Source organism: Callorhinus ursinus, unplaced genomic scaffold (assembly GCF_003265705.2).
Source record: "Callorhinus ursinus isolate GAN/ISIS: 27379988/994484 unplaced genomic scaffold, GSC_fseal_2.0 scaffold9, whole genome shotgun sequence".
NCBI lineage: Eukaryota > Metazoa > Chordata > Mammalia > Carnivora > Otariidae > Callorhinus > Callorhinus ursinus.
The window spans coordinates 13,685,981-13,700,500 of record NW_027397071.1 but is presented as its reverse complement, the minus strand read 5'-3'; the positions used below and the strand labels follow the sequence as shown (position 1 = coordinate 13,700,500).

General features: G+C 35.5%; 1 pseudogene; it reads left to right on the top strand.

Annotated features, from left to right (window-relative positions):
- Positions 1-3,737: 3,737 nt before the first annotated feature.
- On the top strand, positions 3,738-4,581 carry LOC112824303 (large ribosomal subunit protein mL48 pseudogene; annotated as a pseudogene).
- The last annotated feature ends 9,939 nt before the right edge of the window (positions 4,582-14,520 follow it).

Below are 14,520 nucleotides of genomic sequence, written 5' to 3'. Positions count from 1 at the left end.
CTCTGATTTTAGATTAAGTGTAAATTTAAAATCTCAATCTAAATGCAACATAAGATAAATTTAATTATATAATTTTTTAAATGTTGTTGTACTTCTATCATGGCAAAAATATTTACTTGATTTTAATTGTCATTAATATCAACAATCAAAATTTGTTCCAAACCATTTTATAGTTAACTCCTAAATAACTTATCAGTTATTATCTAATGGAAAAAATAAGCAGATTAAATCAGAGTTTTGTATTAGACATATTGTAATTTTAATTATATATCAACCTCAATTCTTCAAATCTTTGAAAATGTTTATTTCTCCAGTTTTAGGGAAGAAAGGATCTGTCTAATATGAATTGAAAGATTAGTTGACATCAATATATCAAATACTTTAAGTTCTACTGTAAATATTAATCTGTACTCAAAATTCTTCACCATCCAGATTGGTGAGATACTTGTTTGCTTATATTGTGATCATTTGGGTCTGTTGAAGATTCAGCAAGTCCATTGCTGTTGCCAAGTGTGTAAATTTGACTTTAGCTTGTTTAGGTTTCTGTGCAATCACTATTCATATATTGTTGACTTCACCTTTCAGTATCTGTCTTATTATACCGTAATATATTGAATAGATAATCATATACACATAAATATAACTTCTTTCATCTACAATGTAATGATTAGAAAAATGCGTAGGTGTGCTTGTGAGAAGCAAACAGAAGTCTACAGGTTATCAAGTTTTTTGTTTTTTTTTAAGATTTTATTTATTTATTTGACACAGAGAGATATCGTGAGAGAGGAACACAAGCAGGGGGAGCTGCAGAGGGAGAGGGAGAAGCAGGCTTCCTGCTGAGCAGGGAGCCCAATGCGGGGCTCGATCCTAGGACCCTGGCACCATGACCTGAGCCAAAGGCAGATGCTTAATGACTGAGCCACCCAGGTGCCCCTATTAAGTTTTGATAAGAATCTTATTTCCTTCAGAAAAAATAGAAGGGTTCATAAATTATAATTTATATTGTCTATAGGTGTGCAAATGTGTCTGAATCTATGTGTTTTAAATATAAGGCTTCTTCGCTTCCTGGAAATTCCAAAAATAATTGTGAAGTTACTTTATACTTTGGTTAAGAATGTCATTCACATTTTAAAAAATATAAAGGATTCTTTTCCTTCTCTCATAAATATGAAAGTAATATTGTCCCATTAATCTCTTAGACAATATAATCAGTGAGAATGTACCTGGAAATAATTTCACTTTGGTAGTTCTGTCATGTATGATATAATTCAATTAAGATATTGAGGAATATAGATACTCAAAGTTATATCAAATTCATCAATAATCCCCAGAACAAGGCATTAAGTTATCATTAGTAACAAAAATATTGAAACTTCTAAAATGCCTTATGAAATATTTCTGTTAATATTTGTACTCCCAATACCTTGATTTTATATCACAAAACTTGATGTTTTATTCATCTGATAGGCATGTATGTGCCTTGTTGGGCTACAAAGAAGCATAAGGGGAAAAATAACAAGATGTGTAGATATTGTGGTAATCAGATTTCACGTTAAGAATTCTGGTGCTGGGTGCCTGGGTGGCTCAGTTGGTAAGCAACTGCCTTCGGCTCAGGTCATGATCCTACAGTCCCGGGATCGAGTCCCACATCGGGCTTCCTGCTCAGCAGGGAGTCTGCTTCTCCCTCTGATCCTCTTCCCACTCGTGCTTTGTATCTTTCATTCTCTCTCTCTCTCAAATAAATAAATAAAATCTTAAAAAAAAAAAAGAATTCTGGTGCTAATATGAAAAGATAGACTGTCCGATTAAAAACCAGGTAAAGTCAATAATAATTTTATCATAGAAACATATGGATGGGGCATAATAATATTTACTTCATAGTTCTTTTTTTATCATTTGTATTTTATTGCCATTTTGGATAAAAGCAATTTTATTTGGATATATTTTTCTCTGTGTTAATCTGATTTTTCTTTTTGTTGTTCTTAAATTTAGGAAGTAGAAGGTAATAAAAATGAAAATAATTATACGTAACATTTATTAAGTGTTCTCTATGGACTAGTCACAGTACTAAGTATTTTACTCCTCACCTTATGTTTGCAAATCATCGCCTCACTATAATTTCGTCTTAGTGCACATTAAAAAATGCCACTAAAGTTTTGGAAATGATAGTTTGTTATAGGAAGAAAAAAAAACAAGCAGCTACAAAACAAACTAGCAGTTTATAATTATTAGACTGGTAGTCCTTCTATGATCATTTGCATTACTACACACTGTGTATTTTAATAGATATTCACACAATAGCATTTTAGGGAATTTTTTAAAACTAATATTTAACATAAACGTATACATAATTTGGAAGATTAAGCCATCAGAACATGTTAAATTTCGTTTAGGCGACTTTTATACCTAACATCAGTTAAATGTGGAGGTTTATTCATGAGTAGATTTACATAGGCCTGATAGTATTTTCAGTTTTAGAGAGGATTGATTTTCATACAGATTTTGAGTGAAATGTAATACACACAACAGTCTTTAATCTGTTCCTCCCTGTTTCATCTCCCCCCTCTGCTAGGGATCTGGTATTATGCATAAAATTCGCTAGATTCTAATGATAAACATCTCAAAACATTTTAGATTTTTTTCCTTCTGGTTCTTCCAATAAAATGTCTTAAAATACCACAACTTCTCTTCCCTTCCCCATACCTCTGAGAAAAACACAGTTTCCCTGATACTTAACTTTTAAGTAATTTGAGATCATCAAAAGTACAATTTGAATTTTTCATGGGAAGTGTTAGCTTTGTATATTAGAAGTCATGGACCAACAAAAGATAAGACCAAGCCCTAAACATTATATAATCTTATGATGTCTCTCTCCCTGCTTCTTTGTTAGTATAGGGTGACCTGGGACAGTCCCGGGTTATGTCTGCCACAACAATACAGTAATGCTCCCTTTTATTCTTAAATGTCTCCCAGTTCAGAAAATATACGGTCACTCTATTTATGTGGAACATAATATGGATGGGAATGAAAGCAACTGAGAAGAACCTGGAAAAAGTATTTAATATTAGACCATAGGAGCTCTTCCAAAATATACCTCTCAGAGTCAGGCTTCCACAGGACATTCTTCGATTTCCCATGCGCAGTGAAGGACATATATAGTCAATATTAACTGCCAGGATGTTATGAGCAAAAAAGAAGCACAATTCTTTATTATCTTATGACTCTAGAGAGTCACCCTGGTAACTTGGCTCCTTGAAATAGCCAGAGAAGAATTTGAAATTTTTCTTTTGTACAATCAAGACACATTTATATTTGTATATTTAAGGTAAATTGAATAATGTTATTTGTCCACAATTACTTTAAGATCCCTAATAGAGAGCAATAATTCAGTAAATACAAACAGGCAAATTGGCATAACTATATAATCTTAGAATCAGTGGATGAAGATGGACTCTTTCCAAAGCAGAGAGAGGCCTGAGATTCTGATTTAGTAGGTGTAGAAAGGAGTTTCAGAATGTGTGCTGAACAGGTCAAAAACAAAAAATAAATTCATATAGATAATGATAATTTTTCCCAGATTAAGAAACACCACTCTAGCTATAATTCACTTTGTAATACAATTGATTAGAACCTTCCAGACATGAGATACTCTGCAGGGCACCAGGTAGACTGGTGGGCACAAATATGATTGCTGTCATTTTTAAGACTGCAGTATAGAGTGTTTTCAGACGCCTGGGGATCGCTGCAGCTTGGGCGGGTCTTCAGCTTACACACAGTTACCGGCGGCAGCAGCAAAGGATGAATGGAGCTCTGGGAAAGGGTCAGCACTTCAAGAGAAAATCCCTTCTGTTCTGCAGGTGGCATTCTGATGGGTACCAGTCGGCACTACAAGACAAAGCCTACCCATGGCATTGGAAGGTACAAGCACCTAAATAAAGCACAGGAGCCCAAGAAGAAGAGGGGAAAAGTGGAAGTGAGACCCATTAATTTGGGGACAGATTATGAATATGAGATTTTAAACATTCACTTGACTGCATACGACATGGCCGTGGCAGAGAGTTATGCCCAATATGTTCACAACCTCTGCAACCATCTATCCATTAAAGTTGAGGAAAGTTATGCTATGCCCACCAAAGCTATGGAGGTGTTGCAGCTGCAGGACCAAGGCAGCAAAATGCTCCTGGACTCAGTTCTTACCACCCATGAGCGAGTGGTTCAGATCAGCGGTTTGAGTGCTACATTTGCAGAGATTTTTTTGGAAATAATCCAAAGCAATCTTCCCAAAGGAGTCAGATTGTCAATGAAGGAGCACTCTGAAGACTTCAAGGGAATGTTCAAAGCTCAGCCAGAACTGGAAGAACTGTTGGCCAAGTTGAACTAGCTCATTGCAGATCCTTTCATGACAGGACTGGTGATATTGAGTGCCAAACAGAAGATCTTCCTGGGTGGTCAAAGTTAAGCAGAAGACCCTGACCTTTAGATACCATAACTACCCATCCCCATTAGCCAGGAATGCCCCCTCTCTTTTATGGAGAAGTGCTTGCCAATTGTCACCAGTTTCCTTTGAGCCAACCTAAGACATCCTCCATCTAATAAAACTCTGCGGCTGGAAAAAAAAAAAAAAAGACTGCAGTGTAGTTGGGAAGGCAGGCATTATGAGGAAGCAAATAGTTATATACCCAGAGACTGGTAAATGTTATCAAGAAAAAGAGCAGAAAGCTATTTGTAAGAGATAACAGAGAAAAGACTACTTTTGATTGGTAGTGGACAGCTCCAAATTGATGGGTTTGTCATTATTATAAGGCCACCACACCTACCACATGAGTATATCTGTGACTTAGATTACCAATTAAACTTCTATGTTTTAACAACAATGATTTTTTTCAGCAATGGGCACATGACCTAAGGTTGAGAAATCAGTACTCTGGGAAATTTACTACTTATTGGGAGAGAGGTGCCACCTTTACTTTGAAATCACTTTGACAAGGAGGGCTAAGCCTAGATCAACCAGTGGGCATATTTTCTACCACAAAGGAAAACCTTCCTATGAAAGTTGCCAGCACATAAGAGGGTAAAGGTTAGAGATGAAGAGACAGAACTCAAATGGCTTAGATGTTAGTATGCTGGTTTTTCTCTACATGTAGCTCGGCTTCTTGAACTCAGCTTCATTCCTTGGATTGTGAATTATGTGACTCAGTGATTCTTCTTTTAGCTTACATTAGTTGGACAGTTGAGCTTCTGTCACTTGCAACTGAAGAATACTGACATTTGGGGCACCTGGGTGGCTCAGTTGGTTAAGCGACTGCCTTCGGCTCAGGTCATGATCCTGGAGTCCTGGGATCGAGTCCCACGTCGGGCTCCCTGCTCTGCGGGAAGCCTGCTTCTCCCTCGGCTTGTATTCCCTCTCTTGCTGTCTCTCTCTCTCTGTCAAATAAATAAATAAAACCTAAAAAAAAAAAAATTAAAAAAAAAAAAGAATACTGACATTTGTCTGGAGATATAAGAGAACAGATTCTAGCTTCTTGTTTAATCTCAGTTCAACATTTTTTTAAGTTTAAATAATTATGTGCTTATATTTTAATATTGTCGGAGTGTAGGGAGAGATAGATTTGTTTTTTAATTTTGGGGTCCTCCAAAACCTGAATTCCATCTAAGAAAAAAGGCATGAATTGAATTTTAGAAATCTGTAGGCTTTCTTGTCTGAGGAACTTGTAATGATATCGAAATTGCACCCAGCACTGAAATAAGTGCTAAACCAGAAATGAAAAAGTCTCATGATTCTCAAGGAGGCAGAATATAAGTCCTTGTGTTTAGGACTTGAAACTTCCAGGGGAGCTGAAGGACACTTGAATTGGTGGAAAGTTGGTCCCCTAAATGGCCAGATGGTGAAAATAAGTTAACTTCCTGTAAAACAAAATTCGCAGAAGAGAAAACTTCCAGAGGGATGAGCAAGAGTCTCTTTGGAGTAAAACGTGTTACTGACTTAAGTGCTTATCACCTTAAAAGGAGATCCTTCTCCCTAAGTAAAACAGGAACTTCAAATAAATAAATAAATAATAATAATAATAGACATCAAGAGGTCAGCCCACAGATTATCACTGGAACTTTGGTGATGGCATACCACTGGGGAGTTATGGGAGTGGACTATCCAGGTAGAATATTTCATCACTGACATTGCTTAGCACTGTTGAGCATCATGGAATCAAAGTTGGCCAATTTTCAGTATTTTTTATTGCTATTTTAAAAAATTCTCTTGAGACTATACACCCCTTTTTGCCTGCCTTGGAAACAGGCTGCCCCAAGTGCCCCACACCCTTGGAATGCTATCAGCTTAGGTAGTGCTGGCAGAACTGTAATCACTGAAATAGACTTCAGTCTTCTTCACTAGCCCTAGGAGGGTGGTTACCTCGGATGACAAGGAGAAGGGACAATTACCAAGCAAAACTAACCACCAGGGAGAAAGCCTAAGTACAAAATATCACTGTAGACCCATGTGCAATTCCTCTCTGTTCATTAACATAACTGCACAGGTAAAAAAACACAGTCCTTAACACCACAGAAAAGTAATAGATTGAGGAGTACTTCCTGCGATACAAAGACTATGGAGCATAGTGGTTTTTTTGCTATTCCAATCTGTGTACATAAACCCCACAAATCCGCTTTCTTCATACTGCATTCTTAAATTAGGTGACTACACATTACACATGTAGGTACCAGCCTTCCAGAAGCTGTCTTCCCCTATACATCTGGATGGGGAGTCTAGCTAAGATGAATGAGACAGTCTACCAAAATAACACAAGACTTTGCTGCTATAAGCATTCCCCAAAAAGTCACCTCACAAAATAAAAGTTATCGCCCTCACTTTTTGAGTACTTAGACTGCCCTAGATCCTGTTCTCAGAGCTTAGAATATTTTCTAATACTTATAAAATGTGATGGCAATATTATAATTATCCCCATTTAAAAATGATGACAATGAATCAGAGAGAGAATAAGAAATTTATTAGGTCACAAGTAGTATTTTGTTTTCCTAAGGCTTTCATAACAAATTATCACAAAGTGACCGGCTAAAGAACAACTGAAGGGGCGCCTGGGTGGCTCAGATGGTTAAGCGTCTGCCTTAGGCTCAGGTCATGATCCCGGGGATCATGGGATCGAGTCCCGCATCGGGCTCCCTGCTCCTTGGGAGCCTGCTTCTCCCTCTCCCTGTCTTTCTCTCTCATGAATAAATAAAAATCCTTTTTTTTTTTAAATAAGAACAACTGAAATACATTGTCTCATAGTTGTGGAAGCCTGAAGTCTGAAATAGATGTGTGGGCAAGGTTGGTTCCTTCAGGAAGCTCTAAGGGAGAATCTATTTCATGCCTCTCTCCCAGCCTCTGACATCTGCTTGCAATCTTTGGCATTCCTGGGCTAGCGCCGGCCCTCCAATATCTACTTCATCTTCACATCACCTTCCCCTTTGTGTCTCTCTATCTTTAATCACCCTCTTCCCCTCATAAGAACACCAGTCACTAGATTTAGGACTAAGTCCTAATACGTGCTCATCTTGAGATCCTTACCTTAACCATATCTGCAAAGACCCTAATGCCCAGTTTGGTCATATGGCGAGGCTCCAGGTGGAAATGAGCATAGACCATCTAGCTCCTTTCAATTACAACGTTAATCTGTTGTTAAAAATCTTCTGTTGAAGCTTTTTGATAGTCTCTAATGGAATCCTACTTTGGATTTCATAAAACTGTCTTTTGCAGAGTACCTCAACAAGCTAAAGGTATGAAAGCAAAACTCTGCGAAGCAGTTTTGTGAGAGCAAGAAAACAGGGCCCAGGTATGCAGCTATAATCATCTCTTGACATAATCAAAGGGAAAGCGATGGTAAATCTCAAAGAGTGGATTTTTTATATGTTCTTCAATCTTTTATAATTATTACTTCTGTCACACAGAATGAAGTTGAAAAATGCTTTTACTTGTCATCTGTTTATATTTCATCTTCAGTGAAATGCTAATTATGTAATTCATTTATTTTCTTTTCAAGTTATACAGCTTTTCTCCTTTTTTTGTATAGTTTATTTAAATATTATAGAGGTTAACCCATTATAAAATATGTTCAATCCTTTGCCTTTTCAATTTATTGTGATATTTTCAATTGTCTTTTTCGTTTGGATCTAGCTATTTTTTAAAATCTTTTCTATCAGGGTCATAATTAAATAGATCTATCTATATTTTCTTTCAGGATGTCTGTATTTTCTGGGTTTACATTTAAATAATTGTACATAGCGTGTGAAAATCTAAATTTGTCTTTTCTATATTGCCACAAATCATTAAGTGATTATTCTTTGCCAATGAATTTAATTTCTACAAAACATTAAACAGTACTTGAACATAGTAAAGATTTTATATAATATCATTAAATTGGGTTTAATTTATAAATCTGATTTTAGGATCTTTGAGAGTAGGAAGTATGTTTACACTTCTTAGGTTTATCCAGTTCATTAAAAAAGTGCTCAGGATAGGGGTGCTTGTGTGGCTCAGTCAGTTAAGTGTCCAACTCTTGATTTCGGCTCAGGTTACGATCTCAGGATTGTGAGATCAAACCCCAAGTCAAGCTCCCAGATGAGCATGGAGCCTGCTTAAGATTCTCTCTCTCCCTTTCCTTCTGTCCTCTGCCCCCACCCACCCTCTAGGCCCCCCTCCCCAATCCCCACTCCCATGCATGTATGAACGCACGCTCTCCCTCTCTCTAACAAAAAAAAATTTTTGAAAAAAGTACTAAGGATATATTAAATTGAATGGAAAACATTTATCTGGACATTGCCACATGTTTATTATCCTGGATGAAATTTAGAATATTTTTATTTAGATTCCAATAGCCCCAACCCAAAAGATGTAGGTTGGAATTAAAATTTTACCACATTTTTATTAGAACTGTGTTGAAATTATAACTTATTAGAGAGAAATGTGTAACCTCATATAGCAGATACTATGTCATCTCATTTGCTTAGGTTTGTTTTGTTGAATTTCAGTACATATTTAAATTCAGTGTGCAAATAACTTATAATAATATAAATTCTATGCCCTCCCTAAGTTAATACTAGATAATTCATACTTTTATTGTAATTGTGAAGAGGCCTTTCCATTCTACTGTACAATGCTTGTGGCTAACAATACCACTAATATTTCTTCAGTTAATTGGTAAGCAAAAAATTTTGCAATAATTATGCCATTTATCCACATAGTGGTAATTGTCTAACTGAATTCACCAGTTGTACAACAAATAATATTAAACAGTGATGACATTTAAGCATTCTTGTTTTTCTTATGATTTTAATAATCCTTTTTTATATTTACTCTCAAATATGATACTGTTTCTTGGTGAAATATTTTACTGTTGTTTTAAATTTAGTTAATAAAACAACCAAATTATGTTACTAGGCAATTTTTAAACTCTGAAATGCATTATTAATATTCACATTTGTTTTCTCCTTCATTTATCAATAAGAAGGCTTATTTATGAGATCCTATTGTTGAAACTCTTTTTTTCCCCTAAAATAAACCTTGTACAAATTGTAAAATAAACCCCACGTTGCTATATTATATCATTCTTATAATGTGCTTCAGATGCTAATTTACTAACTTTTATTTTAATGTTTGTGTATTTATTTTTCAATAATATTAGAACACAAAGTGTTTTAGGTGCTTTCGTAGTTGAGTTTTGGTGTAAATTTTATATTAGCATTCTGAAATTAATGGGAGATTTTTCTTCCTTATGCTTTGGAACAATTAGACTAATACAGATACTATTAATTTTTGAATGTTGAAACAAACTTTTTTGTGTAGATGACTAGAACTAGTGTGCTTTAAAGGGACTTAATGGTTGACAAACTTCATACTATCATGTGATTATTCATTTATTTAGATTTCCTACAACTTCTCATAATGTATGTTTCCCTTCATAAATTTATACTGATTTCCAGATTGTTACCATGTATTTTTTAAAAGCTAATTATCATTTGCAAAAGTCTTCTCCCATTCCGTGGTTGTTTCTTTGTTTTGTTGACTGTTTCCTTTGCTGTGCAGAAGATTTTTATCTTGATGAAGTCCCAAAAGTTCATTTTTGCTTTTGTTTCCCTTGCCTTTGGGGATGTGTCTTGAAAGAAGTTGCTGTGGCCGATGTTGAAGTGGTTACTCCCTATGTTCTCCTCTAGGATTTTGATGGATTCCTGTCTCACATTGAGGTCCTTCATCCATTTTGGGTTTATCTTTGTGTATGGTGTAAGAGAATGGTCCAGTTTCATTCTTCTGCATGTGGCTTTCCAATTTTCCCAGCATCATTTATTGAAGAGACTGTCTTTTTTCCATTGCATATTTTTTCCTGCTTTGTCAAAGATTATTTGACCATAGAGTTGAGGGTCCATATCGGACTCTCTATTCTTTTCCATTGGTCTATGTGTCTGTTTTTGTGCCAGCACCATTCTGTCTTGGTGATTACGGCTTTGTAATATAGCTTGAAATCAGTCAATGTGATGCCACCAGCTTTGTTTTTCTTTTTCAAAATTTCCTTGGTGATTCAAGGTCTTTTCTGATTCCATACAAATTTTAGGATTTTTTTGTTCTAGAACTTTGAAAAATGCCATTGGAATTTTGATTGGGATGGCATTGAAGCTATAGCTTGCTCTGGGCAGCATAGACATTTTAACAATGTTTATTCTTCCAAACCATGAGCATGGAACGTTTTTCCATCTTTTTGAGTCTTCTTCAATTTCTTTCATGAGTGTTCTGTAGTTCTTAGACTATAGATTCTTTACTTCTTTGGTTAGGTTTGCTCCAAGGTATTTTGTGGTTTTTAGTTCTATTGTAAATGGAATCAATTCTCTAATTTCTCTTTCTACAGTTACACTGTTAGTGTATAAGAAAGCAACTGATTTCTCTGCCAATATCCAAGAGCTATAAAGAACTTCTCAAACTCAACACCCAAAAAACAAATAATCAGGTCAATAAATGGGCAGAAGACATGAACAGATGCTTCTCCAAAGAAGACATACAAATGGCTAACAGACACACGAAAAAATGTTCATCATCTTTAGCCATCAGGGAAATTCAAATCAAAACCACATTGAGATGTCACCTTATACCAGTTAGAATGGCAAAAATTGACAAGGTAAGAAACAAGAAATGTTGGAGAGGTTGTGGAGAAAGGGGAATCCTCTTACACTGTTGGTAGGAATGCAAGTTGGTACAGCCACTTTGGAAAACAGTGTGGAGGTCCCTCAAACAATTAAAAATAGAGCTACTCAATGACCCAGCAATTACATTACTGGGTATTTACCCCAAAGACGCAGATGTAGTGAAAAGAAGGGCCGTATGTACCCCAATGTTCATAGCAGCAATGTCCACAATAGCCAAACTGTGGAAAGAGTCGAGATGCCCTTCAACAGATGAATGGTTAAAGAAGATGTGGTCCATATATATGATAGAATATTACTCAGCCATCAGAAAGGATGAATACCCAACTTTTACATCAACATGGTTGGGACTGAAGGAAATTATGCTAAGTGAAATAAGTCAAACAGAGAAAGTCAATTATCACATGGTTTCACTTATTTGTAGAACATAAGGAATAGCATGGAGGACATTAGGAGAAGGAAGGGAAAAATGAAGGGAGGGAAATCGGAGGGAGAGATGAACCATGAGACACTATGGACTCCGAGAAACAAACTGAGGGTTTTAGAGGGGAAGTGGTGGGGGCATGGGTTAGCCCAGTGATGGGTATTAAAGAGGGTATGTATTGAATGGAGCACTGGGTGTTATATGCAAACAATGAATCATGGAACACTACATCAAAAACTAATGATGTACTGTATGGTGACTAACATAACATAATAAAATAAAATTTTAAAAAATTAAAAATTAAAAAATTAAAAAATAAAAGCTAATTATCTTTTAATTACTTCAATTTTTCTGTGATGATATATATTTTCATGTATAATTTGTAATTTGACCTCTTTTTTGTTACTTTTTAGTAATTTCATTTTCTAAAAGATTAGTTTTTTAAAAAATACATTATATATTTTTAAAAAGTAATGGCAGGACATTATATTAGTGCTATTATTCCATATCTTTATTTTCTTTTAATAGAGAGAGAGAGAGAAAGTGTGTACCCTGGGGTTGGGTCGGGGGGAGGACAGAGGGAAAGAGAGGGACAGAATCCTAAGTAGGCTCCACACTGGGCTCAGAGCCCAGACCCAGTGCTCAATGTCACCACCCTGATTTGATGACCTGAGCCGAAATCATCATCCCTCAACTGACTGAGCCACCCACGTTTCCCTCCATACATCTCTTTTTAAAGCTGGTTTGAGTGGATTCTACATCTTGCAAACAAATTATTTCTAATACAACCTGCTTTTGTAATGTATTAATTTAGTAGATATTTGACCATCTTTTATTTAAATTTACATTTATATTTTTAGAAAACTTTATCATATATTTGAAATCAGGAATAAATTTTTAACTCAATATGGCATTTTTTAAATAGGCCTGCTTGTCTCATTTACATGTATTTCTTAATTGATTTATTCTCACATTTATAATCTTATTTAATGTTTTCCTTCTCTTTATTTTTACTTCTGTCAGCTACAAAAAATTTTTAAAGATTTTATTTATTTATTTGACAGAGAGAGACACAGTGAGAGAGGGAACACAAGCAAGAGGAGTGGGAGAGGGAGAAGCAAGCCTCCCTCCGAGCAGGGAGCCCGATGTAGGGCTCGATCCCAGGACTCCAGGATCATGACCTGTGCCAAAGACAGATGCTTAACTGACGGAGACACCCAGGTGCCCCTGTGCCCCCAGAATTTAGAGCGGTTCCTGGCACACAGTAGGAGTTTAACATATTTTTGATGATTAGTTAAATAAACTGAAGATGTCTGATTTCCTGGCAAGTGCTGAAATACTCAGAAATTATTCCAAAAACTGTGTTTTCCCTTCCTAGTCAGAATCACTTTCTGCATGTCAGCTTTGTTAATGAAGAAAGCAGCCAACTGATACTTTTTCTACCTCTCACGTATCCAGTTTTCTAACTGGGGCCAGCAGTCTGTCATTGGATAATCATTTTTAAAGATAATAATATATATGTGTTTTCATGTTCTTAACATATGTATATGACTTTATATTACTCACAACTAAGTGTCATATATTTTATATCAAAACAAACTTAATACTAATTCACATATACATATTTATAAATATATGCTTATAATGACAACTTTAATGTTTTTTTGTTTTTTCATAAACAGATCTGTGCACAGATTTTCTTTTTCATTACATTAAAAATTTTTTTGTTCTAGTGGTTTTATTTGCCTCTTAAGATACATAAATATCTCTGTAACATCTCTGTTGTCCCAACTATAGAGGTATCAGCTCTCTGTCTTTTTTTTAAATATTTTTTTCAATAGATTATAAGATTTTCTTGTGCTATGGTGAGTTCTGTGAATTGTGTTAAGACTGATGAATCACAGACCTGTACCTCTGAAACAAATAATACATTTATGTTAAAAAAAAAGAAAATAATAGGAAGGGAGAAAATGAAGGGGGGAATCGGAGAGGGAGACGAACCATGAGAGACTATGGACTCTGAGAAACAAACAGGGTTCTAGAGGGGAGGGGGGTGGGAGAATGGGTTAGCCTGGTGATGGGTATTAAAGAGGGCACGTACTGCATGGAGAACTGGGTGTTATAAGCAAACAATGAATCATGGAACACTACATCAAAAACTGATGATGTAATGTATGGTGATTAACATAACATAATAAAATAAAATAGAATAAAATAAAATGACAAAAAAAGGAAGATAGTAGGGAGGAAAAAATGAAAGGGGACAAATTAGAGGGGGAGACGAACCATGAGAGATGATGGACTCTGAGAAACAAACTGAGGGTTCTAGAGGGGAGGGGGGTGGGGGGGTGGGTTAGCCTGGTGTTGGGTATTAAAGAGGGTACATACTGAATGGAGCATTGGGTGTTATATGCAAACAATGAATCATGGAACACTACATCAAAAACTAATGATGTAATGTATGGTGATTAACATAACATAATAAAATTAAAAAAAAAAAGATTTTCTTGAGATTACAATTTACAACCCTGTCTGATGTTTGACAGACCTCACTGGTGTTTTTTGTTGAATCTATTTTTATTATAACTTTATTATGATTCTTTTGTATCCCAACACTCTCCTCTGACAGTTTTCCATCTAGTTTTGTAGTGGCCTATGCAAGAAATGAGTTGAACTTTTCATTTCTCACCATCTTACCCATACCCCAGGTAAATCATTTAACATTTCCCAAAATTATAGATTCTTTCATTTTTCTTCCTAAAAAAACCTTTTTTGTACTAATTACTTAAAAACTGTGAACCTCTCAGGTTATCTTCTCTTTTCCAACTCTGATTAGTGACATAAATATAGTGTCTCTTATAAGATCTACATCAGTGAAAGAGGTGTCATAAATGACCAATGGTAATCACTCTTAG